Below are 10,059 nucleotides of genomic sequence, written 5' to 3' on the forward strand. Positions count from 1 at the left end.
ACCAGCGAGCTTATTTTTTTGGTTGCATTGTGTGGGGATTGAGTTAGGATGTAGTCATAATTCTTCCAAGTCTCGTGCAAAAGGTGAAAGATTGTTTTTTTCTAATGAAGTGTACTCCAAAAGGATCATTCTGATTACTGTTAAACGTGTATTATAAGGACGTTCTCAGCTGGCGATTTTTAATGTACCTATGTAGAAACAAGCGCAATATACTTTGTTGCAGTGGGTCTGTTAGACCAAGCATGACGATCAAAGAAACGCTTATCTAGGTTAACAAAGAGAAGGGGAAAGTACAATTTAGTATGAAGAATAACATGGTATAGTCACATCATCCACATAGGCATCTATTTCATTCGATTCATTAATCAAATGCCATACGCACAGCAAAGCAGAGTAAAATATAGTAAAATATATATACCAAAAATATGAGAATAGATGTCATGCGTTATTACAATTAAGAATGTGACCCTGTATCACAAAACAAACAAAAAGTTGCCAGACATGGATTTTTAGTTAAGAGCATTTTCTGAAAGATCAGACTTCAAGCTTTAGAATGATGTATACCTCAAATCAAATGGACTCTCCTAACCTAAATACTGGAAAGAATGCACACTTTTTGGAAAAGTGTGAACAGAGAAACAAGACTGTGAAGCACAGGGTCTATTCAAGCGTTTAATTTTCACCAAGCCGTGCTACCTGTTCAATGAATGAAACAAAACAAAAAAAAAAAAACAGAATGAAAACCACTGGTTCAACAACAATGAAGGAATTATCAGATTAAACTGACATTAGGCATGTTCTTTTAACACATTCTGTTCATGATAAATGTTAACTTTCAAAGCAGTAACATCATCCTCTCTAAGACACACGTAATCACACTATTCTAAAAAAAAGTGTTCGAGATAAACTGTTAAAAACACACTTTCCTGTTCATTTTATGATACCAAATTTTAGTAAAATGTGGAAGAAGACTTGTTCTTTCAGAAACATATAAAAAAGTCAGGACTGACCAAATTGACCCTTTTTACCTACTTTCAGTCCTCACACGAAATCAGTGCGATTTTTTGTTCGTTTTGTGATGCACGGTCACAAATGTAATTTCCATTTTAAATACATATTTTGAAGTTTGTGATGGTTTAAATGAATTATCAAAAATTATGAAAAAAAGTTAAGGGATTAAAATAAATTTGAGTTGATAGGATTAGGTCTAGTCTATTCATATGAATAGTTCCCTCACCTTGATGAATTTGTGACCCGCTACAACAAAATGGTCCTAAAGTCGCGCACGGTCGAAGCCATGAAAATCGAGTTTGAAGTTAGAGCATCAAAATTGGTCAAAACTTACGAATTTGATATATTATTAGAGTCTGACATGTCTTCTATGATCTTTCTAAATTTTGAAGCAAAATGATGAAAGGAAAGACCAAAAAATAGCGTTTTTCTGGGCCCTGTTTTTTTTTTTTTTTTTTTTTTTTTTGCGTTTCACCGAAGCAGAAACTGGTTCGAACATTTGGATTGAGCGCCACACATAGGCTCCGCCCCTAACAACGACCAGAGTGATGTCATTGGTCAGTTTGCTGCTTGCCACTAACCGAAGCGTGAAGCTCGCACACTGCCCAGTCGACTGGTGCGTGCGGGCAGGTTGCGCTATGCCTAGCCGCTTCTCCTGACATCCTGGTCACTGATTGGTCGGTGAGGAGACCGCCGACGCTGTGTTTGAATGAGCATTTCGGGGGTTGCTAGGGCTTAACTTCTATTGTCCGGAGGTGAATACTGACTTGCGTGTCTCTTGATTGTGATTGAACTTTAAGGGCGCTTTTCTCGAAACAGTGATTTCCCAGACGTCTTGACATGCTCTCTTTTAAACATCGATATCTCCGCAGCCGATTATTTTTATAAGACGTGTTATAATATATATATTATATATCAATTTTAAGCAGAAAGATTTGGGGATTGTGTCATGCAATTTTCAAATAATCGACCTCGCCCGACTTTAGGATCATTATTATGTGACCGTGCACCTCAAAACGAACATAAAGTCGCACACACTGATCTTGCGTGAGGACTGAAAATAAGTGAAATGGGTCAACCTAGTCGAACTTGATGTTTTCATATTTTCTGAACGAGCGGGTCTTCTTTTACATTATGCTAAAATTTGGTATCATAAAACGGGCAGGAAAGTGTGGTTTTTAGCAGTTTATCTCGAACATTTTTGGTAGAATAGTGTGATTAGGTGTTTCTTTACAATTCCTTTTTCATTTCTGAAAAAACCCTGTCCACATTCTTCACTTTCAACTCTAATAACATTTGAAAGGATAGTGCAGCTGCTATGAAAGTTGGCATTAATTATGGACAGAATGTGTTAATGAGGCATGCTTAATTTCAATTTAATCTGATAATCCCTTCATTGTTGTCACTCTGGTGGTTTACTTCCTGTTTTTTGTCCCATTCATCACTCAGCCAGCACGGTTTGGTAAAGATTAAGCGCTTGAATAGACAGTGTACTTCAGGGCCTCTTTTCTCAGTTCACACTTTTCCTGAGTTTGTGCTTTCTTTCCAATATTTAGATAGGTTAGGAGAGTCCATTTGATTTGAGTTAAACATCATTTTAAAGCTTAAAGTCTGCTCTTTCAGAATATGATCTTAACTAAGAATTCATGTCTGGCGACTTTTTGTTTGTTTTTAGGTGCAGTGTCACATTTTGTTGTAGCGGGTCACATATAACCTACTTCATTTTTTCTCGTATTGATGTTCATTTTAGGTGCAGTGTCACATTTTGTTGTAGCGGGTCACATATAACCTACTTCATTTTTTCTCGTATTGATGTTCATTTAACAGATTAATAGTGCCATTAGCAAAAGTTTGATTAAATTCAGAGGCTTTACTCTATGCATCATCACAAGAAAGATGATGAGATGATGTGCCATTACTTGGCAGAAAAGATTTAAGAACAATCCAGGATTGAGTAATTTCTTCGATAACGTTTAGATAATGCATAAATGAATATTACACCAGTTTGTTTGTTTTTTTTCTGATAACATTAGGGACGTTATATCTCAGCCGTCTATATTCATTCCACAGCTGCTCTCTATTTTGTAGAATTTCTTTCTTCTTATCTTTGTCTCGTTCTCTCAGGCAATGAAAGAAAAATGATTAATTTAACCAAGTAGAGTATTCTTCCGCATTGTGCTTTGTCTTTATGGGCTTGGGCTTGTCAATAACTAGTAGGTCTAATACATTTTCTTTCCATTTCTGAATAGCTTCATCAAAGTTTCAATTTCATAACAATCTGGCTCCACGAGATCGTTGCGAAGTATATTCTAGTCAATATTCGTTGACTTTTAAAGGGTACATAATTGTGGTCATGGGTTATTAATCTGTTTGTTTTCCACACCAGATAAATCATAAAAAAAGATCACTCATGCGACACCCGAGTTCTACCAATTCAAAACAGAAAAGGACAAGAAGAATATTGGGTTGCAAATTTCTCGATTCCATCGTGATTACAATAGTTTCTAACTCAAATAAAGACCGATGCCCAAAAGGTCAACAAATAACGTTAATAATATTCCGAATATAGATGCTTTTGCACAGATGGATTGCCAACCTGTCCGTTCTCTGATGGCGGCCAAAAAGAATCTCATTTGGGAGCATTGAAGGCTTCCAGAGATTTGCTGGAAGTTGAGGACTCACTATGGAAAAAAAAAAGTTATACCGACAATAGAATAAAGAACTAAAATCTTTTTGAATCGAAGGGGGCCCACAAACCTATATCAAGTAGTAAAGATTATTGACATGGTTCGCTGGGAGGTGACTTTGTTTTAATCTTTTTGTAAACTATCTTGTATTTTGGTTGTTTTGATTTTCCCATGTAGAATGAGGTTGTCACTTCTGACGCGCCTCCACGTTTGTTGTCTCGCGCAGTGTGAAAAGGCAGATGTCAGATTACGAACCATGGAGATACAGTACTTATACGCCTACAATGCACCACCGTGTGATTATCATGTAAAGGCAATATGCAAATGTTAGCACAGAGGGCGCTACACCATTAAGATTTAGGGCAGACTGCTGGATGTACTGAAGATTTGATTTTTTTTTTTTTTTTTGTGATGTCGGCCCTTTAAAAAAGCGGCGCGCGGCCCACGAATGAAAGCGCCGCGCATAGGGAGTCTTAAAAGTGAAGATTTAGAAGTCCGCCGTTAAACAAAAAAAGGATTAACACGGGTAAATATTTCCCCAAAGTGACGTATGTTAAAATTTAATATTAAAAAATAAATCTGTAAAATAGCTGGGAGGAATAAAGTGTTTCATCTTCACTAAGCTGAAAAAGTGAGATATATCCTTTCATCCATCAATTTCCAAGGGGTGTTCTGCAGCTCAAGCTCTGTCAAAGGGTTCGCAAAGCCAAACTACGGGTTTGTTTATTTGTTTGTTTTTTCACAAAAAAAAAAACCTATTTTCTGTACATTCACCCAATGAAAACAGTCCCTTCATATTCCATGAGAAATGCTTTTATCTTCCAACCAAAGTGAAGTTTGTAAAGAAATCCGTACTCAATATCTGCAGCTATTCAGTTTTTTGGCCAAACTGCATTTTTGATATCAATTTATTTTTTCTAATTTATTTCAGTATCTTTGGTTAGATTTTGTGATGGGGTCAGAAGGTGGGATGTTTCTACAGGTGTGAGCCCTAAAATGCCACTAATTCGCTGCATCGCGGTTTTCGCCGCAAAATGTAATCTGCCACGAGGTGCCTTAGCGGCCATGTCGTCCCAGTTGCAGTGCTGACAGTGTTAGAATGATTCAAACTTTTGGAAATGTATGAATCACTCATGCATATCTAGGTTGCGGGAAGAGTTACTATCCTTGCGATCGCTATGTTGGTTAGCGGAAGAAGGCAGGTATAACTCTCTGATTCACAGTGGGCTCTAATGTTGAACATAATTGTATCTTTAGAAATGTCATAGATTATTGCCAATATTAAATCATATCGACTGATAATAAGGTACTCACACTCTCAAACTGATGGGAAGGAGTGAAAAGATATTGGCGACATAGGTTCATATTCCTTTCGATATCTCAGTTCTGTACCTCTCACTTGTTCGCTCTATGTTTCCCCATACGACCCGTCGTGGTTGAGGGTCTGAGCCGTCTCGTTTGGCAATGTACACGTCAATGGATCCCGAAAGTGTGTATGGGACTGAGGTACTCCAACAGTGAGCTTTTCGTGGTCACTAAGACCTGTCAAATAATACACTTCAGGTCACCTCCAAGCTAGCTCTTGACACCAAGCGATGTTTACATTTTAGCTCGATGAAAATGCATCATCATATCCCAATAATCGTATCAGGGCAATCACCCCCTCCCCCCCCCCCCCCGGCAATTATTCCCCCGGGCAAAACGCTGGTTAGTGATAAGGATAGTGTAAAGATTAAAGGTAGCATTAGGTTTAGGATTAGAGTTTGGGTTTAAACAGTGTTTGGATTAGGTTCAGGATTAGGATTAGGGTTAGGGTCAGGGCAAGGGTCCGGGGTAATTGCTCAGGGGGTAATTGCTCTTGATCCCCACCCCAACCACCCCAATAATAACAAAATCAGAGATAGGATATAAGGCAGCTGTAAGGCCGAAATCAGGTCGATTGAATACAGCTATGCTTGACATAGCATACAACATCATCACCATACTACGCAATTGAAGTACATAATTGGAAAACCATCGCCCATTCACGTAACGTTTTTGGCGAAATGGGCGTACTTTACGTGTGCAGAGCAGTTTCGTTATGATTATTAATGTAATGTTTCCCAGTTTCGCACATTATTTAAAAGTAAACATGGACAGTTATGGACCTGGTAGACGACAAGCATGTCGTGCCATTAGGCAACAATACTTGCGTGTCTACAAACATCTGCTTCGGTAAACACTAACTCTGTGACGCAAAATTTGTCCTGATTTTTAAGTTGTTTTTTTTTTTTTCTTCTTCTTCTTCTCATCATCGTTGTTGTTGTTTTTTGTAGGGCATTTAAGCCTGAAAAGGCGCCTAGGATAAATAAAACCAAAATAAAGGAAACGCTTCTTAACCCTATTATAAAGCCCAAGCTATTTTGACCCCTTCCAGGCCCAAGGGGGGGGGGGGGGAACAGGGGGGACATTGTGCCCCCCCCCCCCCATATAGCTTCTTGTATGACCGTCATATTTGGCATATGGGTAGAGCAACTCATACTCTACGTGGCACGACATTTGAAATTTCTCAAGGTCATCCACTGAGGGCGTTATTCACCAAAATATAAAGAAATACATAGGAATATACTAAAATCATGTTTTTCCTTTTTATTTCTTTATCCCCAGTATATATGTTTCTATTTCATATCAATAATTTTCATATTTACCATAAAGGAAAAGCAAGTCAACCATCACTATTTGTAATGGTTGAAATTTCTCAAGGTCAACATGTGGGGCACTATTCATTACAATATAAAGAAATATATGCAACCTATGATGTACAATTGTTTGGAATGGGTACATATATTAGTATCACATTTCATATTTTTAAAATAATGAAATTTTGAGTTTGCAGATTGATAATAGGGAGCTTTAGATTTTAGACGCGCGGACGTTAAAAGGAAAAAAAAAATGTTCTGAGCTTGCGCAGTAGCGCGCGTAAAGTCAATATATTTTTAGCTTGCGTCACCTGAGTTGTTTACTACGCCTACTGGGCTATTTTCACGTCCGCACAGTTTGCGACGTAGAGAGCTTCTTCATGCACTGATCATTGGGGCGCGATTTTATTTTTTATACGTTGGGTCCCAGCGTAATCTAAAACTACTTTTCCACACGACGCAGGGAGAGGAGAACGTCCAGCGCAAGCGTCGGCTCAAACCTCCGCGCGTCAAAATCTAAAGCTCCCTAATGTGACAAACAAAGCATATTACAGGCAAAGCTTGTGTGAAAATAACCCGAAATAAAAAGGTAGTCTTTGAAAAATGCTGTATTTTCGATTATTTCTATTATATCTATTGTTTGATTCCTATGTCGTATAAAAATAAAGGAAATTATAAGAACAGCATTTCAGGGTAATTCACATCCACTATTACTTCACATTTTGGTCCTTCAGCAAATTACAGCCAAGAAAACCCCCATTTCATCCATTATTATACTGTTTACTGAAATTGGAACAGAAAATATCATGCAAAATCTGACGAACATGGTTGTCAGTTTATGGCTGCCGTGGTTGAAATCGAATGAAGCGTGTGGGAGTGGCAAACGAAAATATGATTGGGCTTTATAGGGTTAAGTCTCTGGTGATGCACGGTTGCACAATCGCTAGTGGTTTATATCCTTTTTGTTTTTGTTTTGTTTTGTCTTTTTTACTGTCCCATTCATCGCACAGCTAGTACGGCTTGGTAAAGATTAAACGCTTGAATAGGAACTGTGCTTCAGAGCCTCTTTTCTCAGTTCACACTTTTCCTGAGTGTGTGCTTTCTTTCCAATATTAGGATAGGTTAGAAGAGTCCATTTAAATTGAGTGATGCACCATTTTAAAGCTTGAAGTCTGCTCTTTTAGTACCTGCTCTTAACTAAGAATCCTTGTCTGGCGACTTTCTGTTTGTTTTGTGATGCAGGGTCACACATAATAGTCCCTTCTATTCCATGAGAAAAGCTTTCATCTTCTAACCAAAATAAAATTTGTAGACAAATTCATACTCACAATATCTGCAGCTATTCGTTTTTTTGTTTTGTTTTTGTTTTGTTTTGTTTTGTTTTGTTTTGTTTTTTTTTTTTTGGGGGGGGGGGGACTAAACTGCATTTTTAATTATCATTTTATACTAGGGTACTATTTTTTTTCCATTTATTTCAGTATCTTTGGTAAGAGTTTGTGATGGGGTCATGGATGTTCCATCATATTTAAGTGTTACACTATTGGCATTGTCTACACTTTTTGTGCCATTGTGGAAATCCCTGTGTGCCATATTATACACATTTTTATGAGACATCGACGTATTCATGTTTTGGGGAAAAAGTTTTGTTTTTTAAATCTACTCGATTTTATCGATTTTGTCACTCTTGACATGTACTGAGCAAAGTTGTTGAGAAAATGCCAAGCGTTTCTTTGATTCAAGTGGTATGACAAATCTATGCATTTTTTCTTTTCAAATAACTAGAAGAGACTTGATTTTTGCACACAAAACAGTGACAGAATCTTAGAATTTTCTCGCAAATCCAGTAGAGAGCATCGTTTTATAGTCAATGACTATATAAAATGCAAGCTGCATGTGAGAGAAACGGAATCATGAGAAACGTTTAATAAATTTGTATCGATCGGTTTGGGCGGGTCCGTGCGTTTGAGAAGAATGTGCGAACTGAGTCGGGCGTGCGAGCACGGCACATAAAGAGCTAACCATCTGAATGTTCTCAGCAAGATTGACATGATAAATTAGATGGCGGCGAGCGCATAGTCCATGTGTAATAGGTCCATGGTTAAACCACCAAACCTCAGCTTTAGTTCAAAGAAAGTGAAAACACATTTATTTTTGTCCCTTCACCTCCGTCTATTTGTACAAACCCCAATATATATTGAATGTAACATGTCTTTGTTTATCTTTTTTTTCCCTCCTGCAATGCAATGTTATCATTATACGATAACGTCTCGCTGCCGGGATTTCTACCGTAAACGACTGTAAATAATCAATGACTGTTTCCGACAGCAATCGTTATTGATCGACAGGGTGAGATGCGGAAGAAATGTATCTCGTGAAGTGGCAGGAGCGCTTTGTTCCAGCGATGTGCTGCGAAGTGTAGAAATATACGAATCAACATTTCACATCGAATTCTACGCGACCCTCGCTGCAGAAGCTCCAAAGTGTCAGGTTAGATCCAATAACGATTTCCATACCATTAGTGACCATGTTATGACAAAAATGTTAAGAGTTAAATGTCAGTAGTATAAGCAGTACAGTGGCGTGCATGAAATTAAAAATTCTTACGAACATCTATTCCACACCTTCACAAGTTGTATGCTTATTTTTGAAAAGGCTAATGAGTTTTCGTTAGCGGAGAGGCAGCTGTCAAGAGATAGTACATCGAAACATTAAATACAGAGGAAAACAAAGAATGTGATTCAGGGAAGAAGCGAATGAAGTAAGAGAATGTGCATGTGACCGTGCATCACAAAACCTACAAAAAGTCGCACCACTTGATTTCACGTGAGAACTCAAAAAAACAAAAAACAAACAAACAAACAAAGAGTGAAACAAGGTAACCAAGACAATTTTTTTTTTCATATTTGCTGAAAGAGCTTTCTTTTATTTTTTTATTATTCCGAAGAGTCAGACCATTTTCTGCAGTTTCTCTTTTTTTTTCTTAAAGTGGAGTGTGATCACGTATGTCTTAAAGTCCCCTTTTCATTTCTTCAAAATCCTTTGCACATTCATCGTTTCAATTTTAACAACTTTTGAAATGGATAATGCTACTGCTCAATTTCAGCTTAATCTGATTTTCCCTTCATTGTTGTTGCTATTGTAGTTTACATTCTGTTTTTATGCGTCCGTCACGAATTGTCACCGGAGGCATTATGTTTTCGCGTTGTCCATCCGTCCTTAATCACTTAAGTACACGCGTAACGAAAAAAAAAAAAAAAAATATGTGACCGTGCACCTCAAAATGAGCATAAAGTCGCACACTCTGATTTTGCGTGAGGACTGAAAATAAGTGAAATGGGTCAACCTAGCCGAACTTGATTTTTTTCATATTTTCTGAAAGAGCGGGTCTTCTTTTACATTATGCTAAAATTTGGTATCATAAAACGGGCAGGAAAGTGTGTCTTTTTAGCAGTTTATCTCGAACATTTTTGGTAGAATAGTGTGATTAGGTGTGTCTTTAGAATCCCTTTTTCATTTCTGAAAAACCTTGTCCACACTCTTCACTTTCAACTCTAATAACTTTTGAAAAGATAGTGCTATTGCTTTGAAAGTTGGCATTCATTATGGACAGAATGTGTTAATGAGGCATGCTCAATTTCAGTTTAATCTGATAATCCCTTCATTGTTGTTACTCTGGTGATTTA

This window comes from Diadema setosum, chromosome 6, assembly GCF_964275005.1.
Source record: "Diadema setosum chromosome 6, eeDiaSeto1, whole genome shotgun sequence".
Lineage (NCBI taxonomy): Eukaryota > Metazoa > Echinodermata > Echinoidea > Diadematoida > Diadematidae > Diadema > Diadema setosum.